The sequence below is a fragment of the Amblyomma americanum genome, chromosome 5 (assembly GCF_052857255.1).
Source record: "Amblyomma americanum isolate KBUSLIRL-KWMA chromosome 5, ASM5285725v1, whole genome shotgun sequence".
In the NCBI taxonomy this organism is placed as follows: domain Eukaryota; kingdom Metazoa; phylum Arthropoda; class Arachnida; order Ixodida; family Ixodidae; genus Amblyomma; species Amblyomma americanum.
Window position 1 is genome coordinate 149296913 of NC_135501.1, and position 5795 is coordinate 149302707.

A 5795-nucleotide genomic window follows, 5' to 3' on the forward strand; every position below is an offset into this window, starting at 1 on the left:
CACCCTCGCTCTCAACTTGAATGCACGATCATCAAGGAGAAAAAGAGTGTTGTTCATAATCAATATATTCAGGCATTTTTCTCTGCTAAGACATGAGAAAACAGCATTTTAAATTGCACCTTGTACCTTGGCATTTAATGCCGGTACTATAGCGTTCAATATTTTCGCTCACAAAAGATAGACAACAACATATGATCGATTGTGGTTCATTTAAAGGCACGCTTCTCTATATGATATGCTGAGTGTGGGGGCGCGCGAAGGCATTTTTAAGAGCGTGAGCTCTTACTCATCACGTTTGCAGATTTCGCGGGGTTTGCTACCACCCTTGATCATAGCGTTATCTGTGGCAGCAACTACTCATCACGTTTCAAGATTCCGTGAGGTCTCCTGCTACCCTGAGAGCAAAACGCCATCTGTGACTGCAACTAGAAAACAACGCTTCTCATACTGATACTTGTAGCGCCATCTACAATAGCGTTGTAGAAACAACCACCTGTCGCGTGCCAATGAAGAAGTCACGGTCCAATATGGTGGATAGAGGTGGAACTATATGAGTATGACGTCAGAGTATGAAATGGCGGCATAGTTTTTTTCTCAAATCCAAGATGGCGGGCCATTAAAATTGGTTGTGCCCTCCCATCCCTTTCCCCGCGCCCTCACCAAAAAGTATCCTAAAACTTTCAAGAGAAATTTATGGGACTGAGAACAAGCAGGGACTCTCGTCAATCAAACAAACAGTGATACAAAAACGACCTATGTCGTCGGTGGTACAAATAAACCACGCATGACAAAATGCGCACGACAAAAACACATGACAAAAAAACGCATGTGACAAGAATGCACATGACAAAAGTGCACTGAAAGAGTTTTTGAGCAATGTCGCAGTAGGTCACGTCGTGAAGTTGGCTGCGCACTCGTGTAACTTGTAGTCCACGGCACACAGTAGAACCACGCGCACACAATTTTGCCGGTGGCTAGAACGGCAGAGTCAGCACAGCCACACGGCCGTGACTCACATCGACAAAGCGGGTGAACAACCGCCGAAGGAACTTGTGTTCCTCTAGCGTCACAAGGTCTTCGCATGCTTGCTCTAGCATGCGTGCACGTACACGCTGCAGTAGGGGGTTCATGGCCCTTTGTGGTCGGCCGCGCAAGGCCGCAGCTCCCCTCTGCCGCCATAGTACAAATTCGCCGACGCAAAGCAGCATGCGAACGAATGGATCACGTGATCTTGTGTTGGAGCCGAGACGAGCCCCAAACATGCGTGACATCAGCTGCCAGAAGATTCTGGCTACTACGAATTCGAACATTGCATGCTGTAATCTTTCTACTAGACCGCACTGCTGGCAACTAGAGGAGGGTTCCACGCCCCATGCTGCGATGCGGTCAGCCGTGTCTAAAAGCCGCCAACCTCGCAGCCAGCCAAAGTCGCGCACCTGCGCCGGGAGAGATGAATGCCTCAGGTCTCGCCACTGCGCCTGCCCGCTCCTTATCAAATGTTCCGGTGTTGCTTCTCGCACTGCGAGGAGCCGACACTGTGTTTCGAGAAGAGAAGGGGGCGCGACGTTCCGAGAAAGTAGGCATGGAGCCCCCTTCCCGTGCAGTCGGCATTGTCGACAAGGTCGCGGACCCCTCGCAAGGCGAGGACACTGCACAATGTGGGTAGATGAGGGAGGCTAAATGCCCCCACTCCTGTAGGAAGTTTGAGCAGAGCGCGTGCTACTGTCTCCGTCATTCCTGCCCAAAAAAAACGAGCCACATAGAGTGGACATGCATCGCGTGAGGTGGACTCGGGCGACTTAGATTAGGGGGGCGCATACCTATGAGCGGTTGATAAACGCGCGCTCTGCGAGAAAGAGGCGAAATCGCGCCGCAACGGTCAAGCGACTTTCTGCGGTAGCTCTGAGCTGAGTCCACGTTTCTCGGCCCGCCTCTCCGGACGCGAGAAAGCGAACACCCAATAATTTTACGGTGGAGACTCACTGCACTTCGCACAGCAGATCCGACGAGAATGCGCCGAAGCGCAGCGCTCTGCTCTTGCCCCTGTTCAGCAGGGCGCCGGACAGCTCGCTGTATTCTTCAAAGAGCCGTAAAAACGCCGCGTAGCTGTCCTCGTCCCGCAAAAACAGGGACACGTTATCGGCGTACGCAGAGACCTTAACCTGGTCTTGTCCAGGCAGGGGAAATCCGCGTACTGATGGACTGTCGGCTAGGCAACGTAGCAATGGGTCGATGCAGAGTACGAAAAGCATTGGTGACAATGGGCATCCCTGCCTACTGCCACGAGCGATGCAGAAAGGAGCGCTAATCGCTCCATTTATGCTTAAACTGGCTGTAAGCACCAAGTAAAGAAGATTAATTCTTTCAATGAATTCGGAAGGGAAGCCAAAGGCTTCTAGGACTCCCAGGAGGTACCGGTGCTCGACACGGTCAAACGCCTTGGCCTGGTCCAACGAGACGAAGCAGCTCGGGATCCCCGCTCTCGAGGTGAACGTGAACAAGTCACGAGTGAGTGCGAGAGCGGAGAACACCGAGCGGCCCGGCACGCTGCACGTCTGCGCAGGACTGATCAGCGTGGGCAGAATCGTGCCCAACCTGTTCGCCAGCAGTGACGCCACGATCTTGTACTCTGCGTTGAGCAGAGTGATCGAGCGCCACGCTTGAGGGTAGGATGGGCACCCGCCGAGCTTCGGGATGAGCACGACTCTGCTTTCCCGGAAGGAGTCTGGTCTAGCTCCATCTGTAACCAACTTCTTAACCATTTCGAGCAGGTGACCCCCTAACAGCTCATAAAAACGCGTGTAAAAACTAATCGGCATTCCGTCAGGGCAAGGGGCCGAGGCGGTGTTCATTGCATTTAGCGTTGCGTGGAGCTCGTTCCGCGCAGAGGTGAGCCGAAAGGTCCTCCGGGATTACGGGAAGGTCCCGGCAAAACTCGCGGATTGCCTCGCGAAACTCCTGGCCACACTCCCGTTCGACGCCAGAAGCAAACAGCTGTGACACGTGGCGTGTAAACACGTCACGAATGTGACTGTTTACACGCATGTTACGGGACCGCTATACGTGTATACATTCGTTCGGCTACATATACTCCGACAACAACGGGCACCAATCCAGGGACAGTTTTGCGCCGAATTTGGTAGGCAAATAAAACCCTATAGGTTGTGGTATAGAAGTAAAACCAATTAAATAATAGGCAAGCATTGTATACATGCAATTACTAATTGAAGCGTTACCATATCGCACCGCAAGCCTTAATCTAGGTCCACCTTGACCCCCCAAACTAAGCAAATTCCGTTTGGAACGTATCTTGAGGGGGTGCAACTCGACAATGGGTAGACGTGCATCGTAATTTCTCTGATAGATGACGCTAGGCAGCGATCGTTCGGTTAGGCGGCGTGTGTGCACGCGTAGCCGAGCATGGTGGCAATCCACGCCGTTTCAAAAGGTATTACATTCCTTTTCTCGAGACGAGCAGCGCGTTCTTCTTCGTTATCTCCACCTAGTAAACCGAACTGCTAACGTTCGTTACTTCAACGTCTTCCAGACGGTGGCGGACTTTTTTTCTGTCCTTCTTCTTTCACTCCCTCCTTCATCCCTTCCTTCAAGGCGTGGTTGAGGCATGGATGTCTACAAAGCACTCTTCATTTTCTACGGACAATCCTCATGTTGCAGTCCTCTCCCATTCTTTGATTGTCATGAAGGTGGCTGTGTGGCCAGAAAAATGGATAGAGATATGTCCACACTGTAGCACAAATGCGTGGTTCATGAGCACGAAATTTATACTATGAAGACAACACTTCGAGTGGCGTGGCCAACGTGGACAATCTATGGTGTGAAGCCCATTTTCAAGCACTGTTATTCATCGGAGCAGAGCGTGGCGCGACTCCGAGGAGGCAGCGTGTAGGTGCGCTTGCTGCCGCAGAGACAGCTCCCCTTCTCTAGCCACCCTACGTCCGCACATGCAGAGCGGATGGGCAACGACGCACACGGCTCTTATCTGTCTAACGAAATCTGTGAGCGAGCGGCGGTGCATTCCTTTATTGGGCAGAATCGGAAAGGGAAGGGCGCTTGCTTCCTCTGCTCCCCTCTTCTTGCACTCGATTACACCGACGGCAATGGCGACGCGGCTCAAACCACGAACTGGCGCATATCAGCTGCGCTCTAGAACGATTGATTTCTTTTTGCTGTGGTCACTTTACAATCCATGTCTCTAGGTCCCCAGAAGATGCATATAGTGCTATAAAATTGACCTGCGCAGCATAAATGGCTGCCCGCTGCTTGACGTAAGAGCAGGTTTGAGACTTCTGTTAGGGAACATATCCTGTAAGAAGCGATATTATCTCCGCCGGGCCTGACTCATTTGACACATGGCTGTACATGTGCACAAAGCTATTCATATTGTTCTTTTACGTGCAGGTGTACGGAAAGACGGGATTAGTCTTACTTGTTTTTGATATCGCTTTTAAAAATTCTCCACCTACCAATAAATCACCGCGACGCATTTCTAGAATGCTTGAAATTTGCCAGGCATTGATGGATTGGAAATGATTTATTGCTCGTGAAGAGAGATTTGGCTCGTAAAGAGAGACGCGTTTCCATGCTGACCAAAAGTAATTGTTGAGCGACGTGTTATGTAAGTGATGGTGCCAGCACACCGAACCTGCTTCTTGTCTCCAGTTTAAGAGGCTGCACACAGTACAATACGCAGATCTAGGTTCGCCGTATCGCCCTAATTACAGAGGCGTCGACGTGCATAGAGCAACAGCCACTGAGCGAACCTGTTTTCTACCGGCTATTCCCAACCTCACCGTGAGTACATTGCTTTCGTATTAGAAATTCGCTACTATTGTCGTATCAGTCTGGAGATATGCACCGTAGAAACACTGCGTTATACGTAATAATTTGAAATAATCATAAACACTATACTTCTTGAATGGAACTTTGGTAAATCCGCCGCGGTGATCAGTGGTTATAGAGCGCTCGACTACTGATCCGGAGTACCCGGTTCAAACCCGACCGCGGCGGCCGCGTTTCGATGGAGGCAAAACGCAAAGGCGCCCGTGTGCTGTGCGATGTCGGTGCACGTTCAAGGTCCCCAGGTGGTCGAAATTATTCCAGAGACCTCCACTACGGCACCTCTTTCTTCCTTTCTTCTCTCAGTCCCCCGTTTATCCCTTCCTTTACGGCGCGGTTCAGGTGTGCGCCGATATGTGAGACAGATACTCCTCCATTTCCTTGCCTTAAAAACCAATTTCCAATTTTTTTCTTTGGTAAGGCTTGCGGAATGTTATTGAAACCGCAATTTTCTACTTATTAATCAGTTTTGGGAATGGCATTGTCAGCCGCAATATATGTTCGGCATGAGAGTTCTCTTTCAAGGGGCGGTGCACATCGGACTAAAAGCCACAATGTGCCGGCCTCCAAGCATTTACGCCGCGTATAACATGATTTTAGGTAGTAGGGGCTATCATTTCATTCTCTGAGCTGTTCTATAGAGACTTGGCAGTAATAAAGAGGTACCAAGAAGATTTGATCAAGCTATTCGTATTTAGGCGTCGGATGCTTTCAAGAACACCCACGATAATTCGTAGAGGGATGGAGCACTGCAGTACGTTGCGCTGGGTCTATATATAATACTGAGTCTTCCGATGCTGTCAAGCCAATGCCTCCTCTACCAGCATCAGGAACCACTACAGCAGCACCCACAATATGTTGACTGCAAGTATGGAGGAAAAAAACTCACCATTGACCGTTACGTCATGCAACCTACTAGGGTACTCGATGTCCGGGCG